The sequence below is a fragment of the Panthera leo genome, chromosome A2 (genome assembly GCF_018350215.1).
Source record: "Panthera leo isolate Ple1 chromosome A2, P.leo_Ple1_pat1.1, whole genome shotgun sequence".
Lineage (NCBI taxonomy): Eukaryota > Metazoa > Chordata > Mammalia > Carnivora > Felidae > Panthera > Panthera leo.
In genome coordinates this window covers 24,730,353-24,744,353 of record NC_056680.1, presented here as the reverse complement: position 1 = coordinate 24,744,353, position 14,001 = coordinate 24,730,353, and the positions used below count along the sequence as shown (strand labels likewise).

The 14,001-nt window shown below is 43.1% G+C and overlaps 1 protein-coding gene across 8 annotated transcripts in view; it reads left to right on the top strand.

Annotated features, from left to right (window-relative positions):
- ARHGEF3 (Rho guanine nucleotide exchange factor 3) overlaps positions 1-14,001 on the top strand; it is a 305,486-nt gene that overhangs the window by 235,560 nt on the left and 55,925 nt on the right. The window lies entirely within an intron of this gene.

The window sequence follows — 14,001 nt, the reverse complement described above, 5'->3', positions numbered from 1 at the left end:
GGGCTCTCAGACTGTCAGTCTTCTGTCTAGACCCAACAGAGGGACTTTCTCTTACTGTATCCTTAGGCTCACATGTCAGCCAAGAGCTACCTTTCAAGCTTGGGCTTCCTCTTGCCTGGGTTGGGAAGCAAGAGAAGGCCTTTGGGGGCCGCCTCACCTGTCAGGCTTGACCTCACAGTTGTTTGGCAGCAAAGACAGGACCTGGCACCTCTGCTTGTCATCTGTGGCCATTGGGGTCATTCAGCTGGAAGTCTGGGGGCTAAATGAGTAGTCTGAGTGTCTTGTACGTGGAGCCCAAAAATGAATTAAACTCCTTGAGGGCAGTGGAAAGCTGTCTTGGAACACTAGAAACAATTATCTTTCTGAAAGGGAACTTTCCAGTGCCTTAAGGGTGATGTGAAGGAGTCCTCCTGGCTTGTATTTCATCTTGCCATTTACTTCTGTGTGTTATATCTCTGGCAAAGAGCTCAAAAGGCTGGGTTCAACTGGAAGAGAAAGCATCCTTCTTTGTCTTTAAGGTTCTTAGGGAATATAGTTGCTTCCATTAGACCACAGCTTTGCTGTGGCTGAGCTATAGTGGAACTCACGGGACCCAGCTCATCACTGCTGCTCATGTGTGTATCTGAGAGATCATCACTGTGCCCAACCACGACTGGGGAAAGTCTGGAGACAGATGTGCATCCGACCTTGTCGCAGCATTCTTAAGGGTTCTCTACCTACCCACCACCCTTGTGTCTACTTAGCTGTGTGCACTTGGCTCACTGAATTATGTATGTTTGGGAGGACAGCATCAAAGATTCATTGCCTCTAACAAGAGCTGCTCCAAGCTGACAAGACTCCAAACAGTCTTCAGTTGTAATCAGCTTTCTGTAAGCTGAGCACAACTAACTTCTCATCCCCACCCCCACCCCACACTCCAGCTCAGTTGTATATTTTCACAAAGAGTTTTTGTTCCTAGTAGCTGTGGAAGTGTGATGGCCTTAATGGTGTTTGAATTTTTATGTAAGTTTTGACAAGATAGCACCAGCATACAGTTCAGGTTGTTCAGGCTTGGAATAGATATAATGATTTTTCCATAGGAAATTCATAATTTAATGAATATAAGAGCAGTGAAGCTAGTGCCCCCTCAAACTCCTTTTCAAGGACGCAAATCATAACCAAGTTTAATAAGTTGAAATGGATCAAAGGAAAGAATACTGAGAATAGCTCTGGACCCTAACCAGTCCCGTCTTGCCATCCCTTAGTCCTATGTTTTCTGAGCAGTTTGGCAAAAAGCTTAGGTAAAACTCATCTGCTTGACCTTTTCATATACTTAGAATATAAATATATCTGTATGTCACAAATGTGAGGAAAGACATGTATCACCAAATGTCAAATATTAGTTTTCTTCATGGTACCCAGATACAGATTTTAAAATGTGACTTATTTTCCTTTTTGGGGGATATCCTGGCATGGCAGTAAGGATGGGAGAGGGACAATTTTGAAAATGGTAAATATTTTTCAGGTATCACCATTGAAGAGAGAGAGAGAGAGAGAGAGAGAGAGAGAGTGTGTGTGTGTGTGTGTGTAGTTTAAATCAGAAATATCATGTATGCTCTATACATCCTGAAGCAGAAGGGTCCAGTGACGTGCACCTCCTAGCTTCATTTCCTGATAATGGTGATAGGCAAAGTTGGAAAAAGAAACCGAAGTGAATTTAGGGGGGTAGTTTTCTGGTTTCATTATCCGTGCAAAAGATAAGTCAACCCTTGTAGGCCTTACTTCTCCATAAGCAATTAACTAAAATATATTTTCTGCCAGCAGGTGTCGTCAGTATTTGTAAGTGTTTGAAGAACAGCATACCCTGGTATGCCTGTTGAAAAACATGATTATACACATGTTTATAAGCTAAGCATTGACTGTTAATTCCTATGAAAGTACTTTTTTAAGATTGATAATTTTTTTCCAAAAATAAGGTGGTTATAAAGAGAAGAACTGACTTATCCAAAGTGCTTTTTGACCTTCAGAGGAAGCGAAGCACCTGTGCCCTTTGGACATATAATAGCCATTCCTTTGGAATTTGCTGTGGGGAGGAGCACTGCATGGACAAGTGCCTTCTAGCATGGCTCCTGAGGTTGCAGCAGGCGTGCTGGGGAAAGCCACTCAAGGAAAGCCTTGCAGGGAAGGGCCTGGTGTGCAGTGGTGTGCATCTGATACCATACACTTGAGTTGAAAATCTGCAACAATAAACATTCTCTTAAATTCAAATCATATCAAAATTTCTACTTGAGATTTAAATGCTTTGTAATTTTTAAAATTTTGGCAATCGTTTCCAGTGAAAGGAAAAAGGTGATGTATTTTTAAATTTAATTTTCTTTAAATATTTTCTTAAAAATATTTATTTTAAACATGAAAAGTATTATGCACGGATTATGATATTAATACAATACTGCTTCTTAATCTAGTATTTCTTTATGGCATGGATATGTGAGTTGGGTTGCAAGTGTTTACTTTTAATACCCATAACCAGCTAGATCTTCCTGCTCTAATCGTTAACTGTGAAATCCAAGGACCTTAGTCCATTTTAGTCCATGGCTCTAGACTTTCCCAGAGAAGCATCGTTAAGCTTGCTCCTTCTGATCACTGATGTAGTTTCATTCAATTTATCTGTTTTCTTATTTGTTGGGCGCTTATTCCCATGCCAAGAGGGACTGGTCCTTCCAGGCATGTTAGGTCCTCTGAACACCTGACCAAGTCACAAGAAGGAAAACGGTTAGCTCTTAATGAATTACACTGATTGTATGTTTAAAGGCACCATTTCCATATGGTGAAGTTTGCGTTTAAAGAAAGAAGGCTCTGGGGCACCTGGGTGGCTCAGTCGGTTGAGCGTCGGACTTCGGCTCAGGTCACGATCTCGCGGTTCGTGAGTTTGAGCCCCTCATCGGGCTCTGTGCTGACAGCTCAGAGCCTGGAGCCTGTTTCAGATTCTGTGTCTGCCTCTCTCTCTGCCCCTTCCCCGTTCATACTCTGTCTCTCTCTGTCTCTCAAAAATGAGTAAACGTTAAAAAATAATTTTTAAAGAAAGAAGGCTCTGGGGCACCTAGGTGGCTCAGTCAGTTAAGTGTCCAACTTCAGCTCAGGTCATGATCTTGTGGTTCATGAATCCAAGCCCCACATCGGGTTCTATGCTGACACAGCTTGGAGCCTGGAGCCTGCTTCAAATTCTGTGTCTCCCTCTCTCTGCCCCTCCCCCTGCTCGTGCTCTGTTTCTTTCTCTCTCTCTCTCAAAAATAAACAAACATTAAAAATATAAAGAAACGTGGCTCAAATGAATGGATATGTTGGCTAAGGATGCTGGAGCCTGGTGAGAAGGTTTTAAGAGTTTGGGGTCAATCTCATTTTTAATGATAATACAAAGAGATGTTTCTGTTATTTTCTTTCTAAGAATATATCTGAAAATTTGATGGACAGCTCACTTTGAGTTTTAAGATGCACTATTTCAGATGTTGGTCAGGATTAGGCCAGATTTAGTTAGCAGAATTTGTAATCATTGCCTTTCTCTCAAAAGTATATGATCTGATTTTGATTCAGCCAGTATATTTGTGTGACTCTTGGAATGACGTGTATCTAGAAATGACGGAGCTCTATTCCTCTCCTAAGTACCACATCTAGTGTCTCACTTGAGACCTAAGCCATGTTGTAGGGTTAACATAAAGTACATATTTTTTCCCTCACTTTATGAATAAAGACACTGAGGGGAGGTGACTTACAGAAAGCCATGAAGAAAATCGGCAGCTAAACTGAGAGCCAATGCCAGGTTTCCTGATGGATTTAGTCCAGCATTTCATACAGTGTACCTTGTGGCATCTAAGGGTGTTTACCTCTGTGAAGAAAGAGGGAGGGGAATGAATACTTAACAGACATATAAAATGCTTTAAAATATTTTCTTTTAAGTATATAATCACGAGTGCTTTATGGAACTGAGGTGAACCCTATGCCCCTGCCATAATTTATGCCCCAGTCAGTCCACACGTGGACTTGAAAATTGTATGCACCTGGGGCTCAACTCCTTGCATGCCAGCTGGAGAGCTAAAGAAGTCAAATGGTTTCCAGTAATGTATACATTTCTTGGAATCTGTATCGTGTAGTGTTGAACTGATAGTATATATAACCAACTGCATGGAAATAGTTCTGAGGAGTTATTGCAGTTAGAATCCTGGTAGTTCTTCAAGTGACTAAACAAGTAGACTCCATGAATCATGTGACTTCAGATCTTGCTGGGAGGGGAGTAACATGGAGTTACCTAGGGTAAAGGCCGTTGCTTGCTGGTAGCATCTGGTTATAGTCATCCAGCCATGATTCTGAGGCTTGTTCAGATGGCGTCTTGGCTTCCAGGATAGGATGTACATGAACTAGGAATAGATATATTGGAGAAAAGCATATTCACTTTACACATGTACATTTGAGTATGTTCAGGGTATCAACTCTAGACTGAGTCCTAATGCCATCACCTGCTAGTGGTATCACCGTGGACAAGCTACTCTGCCTCCCTAAGCTCTGTTTTCCTCAGTGTTAAAATGGGGTTGATGATAATTCCACCTTCTAGGACCATAGTGAGGGTCAATGAGATGATTCATGTATAGCACTTAGCCCAGTGCTTCGTGTATAGTAAATGTCCAATAAATAGCATCATCATCATTGAGACTTCTGCACCTTGAAAAGATTCCTCAAACATTTTTAATTAATGATCACCATCCTAATTTTCTGAGTGTTGTGTTACAGATAGCAGGGCCTCATTGTAGGTCTTCTCTTTATCCCCACAACACTCCTATAAGGTTGGTGCACTGGTCCCTTTTGGGAGAAGAAACCGAGACCCGGAGCTGGGTAGTAGCCTTTCCAGGATGGCCAAGCTACTAAGTGGAAGAGCCAAGATTCACACCCCAGTCTGGCCCCGAAGCTGTACTTTCCCAACCACATCACGTTGCGTCCAAATGACTAAATCACTGGTCTCCTCACCACATAACACATGAAGGATGAACCTGCTTGCTGGAGCAAATAGCCTCACAGTCAAAAGCCTACTTTTTCTGGGTGTCTGGATAGAAGACCCCACCATCACTCAGTGCTTCTGGCAGCTCACTTCGTAGAATGGCTACAACCCAAAGGAGCGGGAATTTGCAAGCCTCCATTTGGGGAGGGTTTGGGTAACTTCCGTTCTGTGTTTCTCAACACCAAGGAGCTGGTCTTTGGCAGAATTCCGCATGCTCAGCTCTTGGAGGTGACACTGTTAGTTCTGCAATTAGTCATTTTGCTTATCTGCATTAACCACCAGCCTTCCACCTAAACCAAATAACTGGAAGGCCCTGACTGCCATCTGGATACTTGCAAATTGTGTCATTTTCTCAAGACACTCTGAAACTGCCTATAAAATCCTGGACTGTTGCCACTGTTTTCATAACAACTGAATGAAAATAAATTACTGACCATATCCTAATTTTTGCAAAGCCCGGTGCACATGTAATTGTTATTAATGGCATGCGTATATCTAGAAGAGCTACTTCATTTGTGATGTATGCATGCAATTGCCTTCCATAATTTGTCAGCATTGGTAATGTGTACAGGTCACACACAAAATGAGGAAATTGCTGTAACTGCACTGCCATGTATTTTCATCTTGGCTCATGGACTGTCAAGAATGAAGGCCAGTGGTTTCTAATGCCTTTCATTTTTAATGAATTGACACTGTTTATTAGCTTAAAAGAGGCTATGTCACACGTTAATCAAGAAAGGCGTCTGAACCTTCATCTGGCTGGGAAAGGAGTGTTCTTTTTAAGTCTAGAAACACTTGTGTCTAGACCTTCTGTGTTTGAGCCATTGTATTCTTTTGTGAGAAGGCAGCCCCGATTATTACTAAACTTCAGTTAATTGGAGCAGAACCAGAAACCTTAACGGTAAAGTCACTGGACTTTTTTTTTTTTTTCCTCCTCTGGCTCTTAAGATGAAGAGGTAAGGAGTAGCAAAACAGGCTCTTTTTTTTTTTCCGGGGATTTATGAAACACAAACAAAACTAGCCTTCAGGAAATGACCCAGGGTCATTGCATTCGAGAACCTTAGAGTGGGAAAGGCCTGTTGAGAACATGGAGCCCAGTGCTGGGGCCATTCAGTCTCTGCTTAAACATCTCCAGAGACAGAGAGCTCATTACCTTCTGAGCCTGTACACTCCATCTTTGTTCAGTGTGGATCATGAAAAAATCCCGTCTTAATTATAACATTGCTTTCTGCAACTGAATAATATACAGGAATATTTTCTCATGTGTTATCTCCTTAAATATTTGTTCTCTCTCCCCATCTACTCCCACTCTGCACACACACATGCATATGTATGCATGTATACATACACACACACACACACACACACACACACACACACACATAAACACACTCTTCCCCCAGGTGCTTGTTTCTCTTGGCTGGACATCCTGGTTCCTGTAACTTTTCCAAATGGGACTTACTGTCCAATCTCTTTCTCTTCCTTGCTTGTTTCCACCGGACATCCTCAGGGTGCCTGGAAATCTTGAGTATTGATCAGCCCAGAGACATACTATGTAGTGCTATATCAACAAACAAGATTTCTGTTATGTTTAATGTGCTTCCTTAAACAAGAGAAGTAGACTAATGCATTGAAAAAGACTTTTGAAATAGAGATGACAGACTGAAGATTAATGTCTTTGTCATATAAGTAATTTATACAAATGTAAAAGAACCCTCCAAGATGTCCTTTGATAAATGAACAAAAAGACACTAATAATTCATACACAAGGAACTGTGAAAGTAAACATTATTTAAAATGTTCACTCTAATAGAAATTATAGAAGTGCAAAAGGCAAGTACAATAATAAGGTGCTGTTTCATACCTAACTGATGTCACAAATATTTTAAAGACATGATAGAACCCAGTCCTGGGGATGTTGCAAGGAATAACACACTTCTTTGGGGTAATGAGGGGACTTGTCAGTATATATTAACACACAAAAAAAGGTACTTGGGTGGCTCAGTTGGCTAAGCGTCTGACTTTTTCAGTTCAGGTCATGATCTCAGCTTATGGGTTTGAGCCCCACATTGGAGACCGCTTGAGATTGTCTCTCAATCTCCCTCTCTGTCCCTCCCCAGCATGCGTGCTCTCTTTGTCTCTCTCTCTCAAAATAAATAAACTTTAAAAAACAACAAAATAAAATAAAATAAAATAAAATAAAATAAAATAAAATAAAATAAAACACAGAAAATGTTTAAATCTCTGGACCCAGTATTCCAGCTCTTAGGGAGGAAAATACTATTCAAAGCTGTTCATAATGATATTATTTGCAATAATTGTCATGTTATATGCTTGTGCATTTTATAGGTTTCAAAGCATTTTTATAGTCTTTTCCTCACTGGAGTATAATTATCCCCATTTTAAAGATGAGGATCCCAAGAATCGGAGAGATTCAATAATTTTCCTAAGATCACACAGCTGGGCATGGCAGAACTGAAGCTTGAAGCTGGCTGTCTGACTTCAGTTTAGCATCCTTCCCTACTTGTTTCTAACAGAAAAGCCAACGAACCGACCTATAATGAGAGAATGGCTCCATGTACCGTGGCCTCTGGCACAGGGATCGATGGCATTTGAGCCATTACACACTAGCTAACAGAAATACCTTAATGTTCTTGTAAAACATAAAAAGGAAAAAGCGTGAGCATAATGACACACATGATGTAACCAATTTAAATGTGTACATATGTGCATGAGATGTAGAGAAGTCGGGGAAGGGAGGTTCAGTCGGCACACCCTCTCCCTCTCTCATTGCACTTACTAAATTCACAGCAGTGCTGCCCTGTGTTCAGATAGCAGTCAGGGGTTTTCACTTGCACTGTCTCCTTTGAACCTTGCACTGGCTGAGGGAGCTGAGCAAGGCAAGGACTGTGCTTTTTGTTTGTCAACTGAAGAAACAAGAGATTCAGAGATGAGGAGGCAGGTCCAAAATATTGTCGCCTCCTTGTCCAGCCTTGACCTGTTGGCACACTGCAGTGTTGGCTTAACCCAGTCATGTTCCTGAATGAGGTTGGTGGTAAGCAGCACTATTTGGGGGGTTTTCAAAGTGAAGTCCATTAAACTTAGAACACTGCATGCGGTGACCTCACCTGGGAGCCAGTGGGTTGGTGGACCCATCCCTTGGCCTGCACTCCACGTTCAAGTGCAAAGCCTACTTTATATTTAAAAATTTTTTAAATGTTTATTTATTTTTGAGAGAGACAGAGACAGAATGCGAGTGGGTTAGGGGCAGAGAGAGAGGGAGACACAGAATCTGAAGCAGGCTCCAGGTTCCGAGCTGTCAGCACAGAGCCCAACGCAGGGCTTGAACTCACGAGCGGTGAGATCGTGACCTGAGCCGAAGTCAGACACTCAACCTACTGAGACACCCAGGCACCCCAAGCTTACTTTATATTTAATGTGAGATTGCTGTGAAACAAGAAGCCCACAAAAAATGGCTAAACAGAAACTTCTGTACGTGTAGAGGACATCCCTTAAAAAGATGTCTGCCTGAGCTCTGCAGATCTAATGTTTGCAGCAGAGGTGCTAATTAAATGGTAAGGAGAAATAGAGCACTTCCCCCGAGGGGACGGTTTCCGTAGATACCAAGAGAAGTTGGCAACCTGAATGAAATAAAACTAAGAGCCTGTGTCAGGACCTTGGAAAATATATAAAAAATGTTTAGCAGGTGCCACCATTGTCAGATTTGGAAGTCTGGAGTCTTCCTGGAGGAAGAAGCCACAGAAGGGAAGAGGGAAGCAGCCAGTGGGTGGAAAGAGATAGATCTACAGGCCTGACGGCCCAAAGGGGGACAAGTGATAGAAGCCTTCTCTCTATGTGCTTTCTGGCTCCAACACAAGGTCAGTGCTAGAGTCCCTCTCAAGTGTGTTATCTTACATTGAAATGCTAACATTTCATAATCCCTAAGTGACGCAGGCATGTCAAGAACGACCCCAGGCAAATACAGAGAAGATAATTAAAGGTCACTGGTGAAGACTGTTCTTGTGTTTGACTTCGCACGGGTGGGGAGGGGTGCCGGTGGCTCGTTAGTATCCTGTTAGGTTTTTGGTCTTGTTCGTTCTCACACACCTTCAACCATCCCCCTTGCTGGTTGGTGGTTGCCTTGGGTGCTTCTGGGTGTGGTCTTGCAGAAGGGGTCTGAAACCATGGTGAAGAAGGAAACAGACTATTTACAAAAGGCAAAAAAGTTGATGGTAACTTAAGTGTTGGCCACAGGCGCATGGTGCAAAGCCATCTCCTTCCGCCCCAGCTGTTTGATAGTGGCTTAAATTGGACGGTTTTGAAAGACAGCACATCCGAAAAGAGGACTTGTTTTCTCTTGTCAGTTTCTGAATGCTTTGTGCCCGGGCTCTAAGGACTGAGGAGAGTGAACTTTGCTCTGGCTCAGCATCAAGGAATGGGGACTTGCTTTGAAGGACTCCTAAATGCTTAAATCTGAATTTCTTTCGCAGCATTTATTTCTAAGCTGGTTCTTACAAGAACCTCCCTACTAGCTGGAGACAGGACACAAGTAGAGGCTCAGAGAAGACCTCAGAGTCTTTGTTTCTGGAATGAGAAGACTGGCTTAGATATTTTTTTCCCAGAAGGTGGGTTTCCTACCATTTGTGGTCGCCCAAATGATACAGGAACAAGGGGATACAGAGATGAGACACAAAATAATAATTTTGACTCATTTTCTCTTTTTCAGTTCTCTTCTTATTCTTCTGATCCTTCTGATCATGCTGCAGAGAAAGTCTTAGTTTAGAGCTAGTGTGTCTTTAACACCTTTCTATCACTTGTTAATTCCTCCTTTTAACAAAGCTCAAGCCTCAGTCTTAGAAGCTTTAGGCAGGCAACAGTATCTAACAAGAATTTAACAATTGGGTTCATTTTTTAAAGTTAGTTTCTATTTATGGCAGGCTCAGTGATAGCATTTATTTTTTATAATATGTTTACTTAAGTACAAAATAAGTAATTTAAGGAAACATTACATATGTAGTAGTTCACGCGGTATATACATTGGCTAAAAAATCGTCACAGTGGTACCAAGAGTTTGGAAATAGTGCATTCAGTGTGTTCTGAGACCCCTTCTGCAGCAATAGGTTCCTGAGCTTGAGTATAGCTGCTTATAGACTAAATCTTAAATTTGGACTTTGAGCATAGGAGCCAGATTTCAGATATTAAGATTTTTAAACAGATAAAGATGGGCTTTAATGTGTCATAGAAAATTATCTTGGACTAGATGTTAGCAAATTAAAAACAAAAATTGGATTTCTATCCTAAGAACACAGATCTTTTTTTTTTTCCTTTTCAAAGCTTCAAAGTCCCAAAGTTCCAGCTGAAATCATTTAACCCATATTCTTCCTTTTCCCCCTCACCCTCAGGGAAGGATTGAGCAAGATTGTATTTTATGTTGGGGCAGTCATAGAGTCTAGTGGTTAGGAACTTCTATTTGAGGGGTGGACTGAGCCAAGCTTGAATCTCAAGTTGGCCACTTATGAGCCAGGAGATCTTGGACAGTGACTCATCCTCTGAGCCTCAGTTTCCTCCTCTGTAAGTGAGAATTTCCAAGGGGACTGTGAAGATTAAATGAACACACAGAGGGCTTCCACAGAGCAAATGGTCCACAACAGCAGCATCTATTTTCAGTGTGCATCAGTTGAGTGGAAGCTGTGGCTGGTCATCCCTATCAAGGGGTCTGCTGGAAGGTCACTCTTTCCTTTGTAGGAAATACCCACCCAAGTTCCCAGGGATTCGAGTTGGCACTGGCCATTATTTTTTTAAAAAACAAAAGATGTTCCAAGCACACTGGCAAGATTCACGTTCATTCCTGCCAGGCAGGATGAAAAAAAAAAAAAAATCTAGTATGGTTTACTGATGTTCCCAGAATGGCTTTCAAGCAGGGAGTGGGGTGTGAGCTCAGGGTAGAGAGGCGCCCCAGTCATGGGAGATGAGGAATGTGTCATCCCTCCTAAAGGCTGGCTCCCACCTGACATGCATCATCTGGGAATCTTAACCAAGCTCCAACCGCAGAGACAGACCCGGGGCAGGTGAGGAGGATTAGGTTGCTTTGGGAGTCCTTCCTGCCCTATTCATTAGCAGGGCACTTTAATTATAAATAGATCCTTTGTTATAAATGTGGGGAAATTCCATAGCATGATGGATACAACTTGGTGAAGAGCTGAACAACTAAAAATGACCCCTATTGCTCTTGGATTGTCAGTAAATATTTATTGAGACCAGACTCTACTCAATAATTTCTCCCGAGTTTAAAAGAGAAAGGCATGCTTTCTGTCCTCAAGGAATGTGTACTTGAGTTTGACCGAGTCATTCCGAACCCTGACATACAGACAAGTGACTGTCAATCAGCAGAAAGAGGGATGGGGAAGCAGGCAATCTCACAGACTGGGAGGGGGGCAGTACTAGGAGGTGGTCCTCCAGTGAGCCCTTTGATGCTGGATGCTCACAACACCATTCCCCAGGTGGGTCTTCACAGAGGGCAGTGCCCACTAGGGGCACATGAGCAGGGCACCTGTGTACCTGGCTGGACCTCTAAGATGCTGGGGGGAAGCCAAGAGGGGCTTCTGATTCCAGAGGGACAGGGCTCGGATGTTGAATGAACAGCTTCAAGTTTTCCATTTCCTGCTTCAGTCTCCATTGTCCTGCCTCTACCATGTTTATTTTGGTCAGGGTTCCCCCAGGGCTTAGGGAGTGAGCAGTGCTGGGGTTAAGAATGCAGATCTTACTGGGTGCCTGGGTGGCGCAGTCGGTTAAGCGTCCGACTTCAGCCAGGTCACGATCTCGCGGTCTGTGAGTTCGAGCCCCGCGTCAGGCTCTGGGCTGATGGCTCGGAGCCTGGAGCCTGTTTCTGATTCTGTGTCTCCCTCTCTCTCTGCCCCTCCCCCGTTCATGCTCTGTCTCTCTCTGTCCCAAAAATAAATAAAAAACGTTGAAAAAAAAATTAAAAAAAAAAAAAAAGAATGCAGATCTTACTGAGGCTCTGCCACTGACTGTGTACACTGGCTGTGTGACCTTAGGAAAGGTTCTTAACCCCTCTGAGCCTCAGTTGCCTGCTTTGCAAAATGAGTTTGCTAATAGTCCTAACTTAAGAGAAGTCAAGGAAACCATGCATAGAAAGCACTTTGTCACAGCCTGGCACGAAGCCACCATCAGTATTGTTGCTGTTACGTTATAAGAAGAAGTTGTGTTTTCCGGGAAGCCAGTGTAGGGGGTGGCAGGGAAGCCATTCAAGTCAGATTTGAATTTGAATTTCAGCTCTGCCAATTAATTCGTTACCGAGCATGACTTAGGGCAAGTCACTTTAGTTCTCTGAACACCTGCTTCCTCTTCTAAAAAATGAGGTGATGGAGTTGTTGTCTCATACAGATGAGTGTGTGTGTACCGGCACCTGGAACAGAGGGACTCCACGGTTCTTGGTGTCTCCTCCTCCCCACCTAGGGGTTCCCCATTGTCTCCATTTGACAGTCAGAAGAGAGGAGTCATACCTGGGTCAGGTATGGGACGACTTCTCTGTTTCTAGAAAATTGCTAGCATCTGTGTAGGTAGGGAACCTCGCAGGATGCAATTTCCTAACAATTCTGGAGGCTTTGCTGCCCCTGACATCATTCTGTGCAGCCCTGCTTTGTAAATTCAGGAGCAACCCCAGAGCCGGACCCCAAATGGTGGGGCAAGAGGAGCAGGAGCACCTGGCCAGTGAAGGAGACTTTCCCTCGATCCCTGAGGGTACTTAGGGAAACTTTTCCAGGGAACTCTTGCCAGGTTAGGCCCCATGTGGTCCTTCCAAAGGAGCCCTCCCATCTCTAGATGGCTTGAGCTGAAAGACTCATGGGAACTTCGCCCCTTTCTACCACAATAAATAACATTTTTCTTTTACCACAAAACTGCCTTTGTCTTCTCTGGAAACTTTCATTTGCATCCCTTACCACTGAATCTCCAGCATTTTTTTACAAAACCAAACAGATCACAGGTTTGTACCTACTTCTTCTCTTTTAAGTCGACTGCCATTGTCTATTCATTTTCTCTCTTGCGACTTTGTGATTGAAATGAGCTTCAAGTGAGGTGGGGAGCTGAGCGGGTCTCCGAGCCTCTGCCTCCTCTGTCCTGTGTGTGACACACTCTTTTTCAAATTTGCAGGCTTCTGAATTTTAATAGGCTGTAGATAATGATACATCTGGTAGCATATTAATTGCTCAGACTTAGAAATAACACGTAATCACTATGTTTCAAGGCTGCAAATGAACAGCACTGAGAGCCAGTGTTTGTTATGAGCTTTGGGGAAAATCCATTGTTTGTGGGCATTTTTAAATTCCTGTCATTAAAAATGTGCAACAGAGAGCCTGGGTGGCTCAGTCGGTTAAGCGTCCGACTTCGGCTCAGGTCATGATCTCACAGTCCGTGAGTTCGAGCCCCGCGTCAGGCTCTGTGCTGATGGCTCAGAGCCTGGAGCCTGCTTCAGATTCTGTGTCTCCCTCTCTCTCTGACCCTCCCCCGTTCATGCTCTGTCTCTCCCTGTCTCAAAAATAAATAAAATGTTGGGGCGCCTGGGTGGCTCAGTCGGTTAAGCGTCCGACTTCGGCTCAGGTCACGATCTCGCGATCCGTGAGTTCGAGCCCCGCGTCGCGCTCTGTGCTGACAGCTCAGAGCCTGGAGCCTGTTTCAGATTCTGTGTCTCCCTCTCTCTCCGGCCCTCCCCTGTTCATGTTCTGTCTCTCTCTGTCTCAAAAATAAAATAAACGTTAAAAAAAAAAAATTTTTTTTTAAAAATAAAATGTTAAAAAAAAAAAGAAAAAAAAAAGAAAAATGTGCAACAGAATGAAGACTGTCTCAAATAAAGTTAGTTTTGTGTTCTGTGTGTATGCGCACATGTGCATGTGCATGCATGCGTGTGCATGTGTGCATGCACACACACACACCCACACACACACACAAACACACAT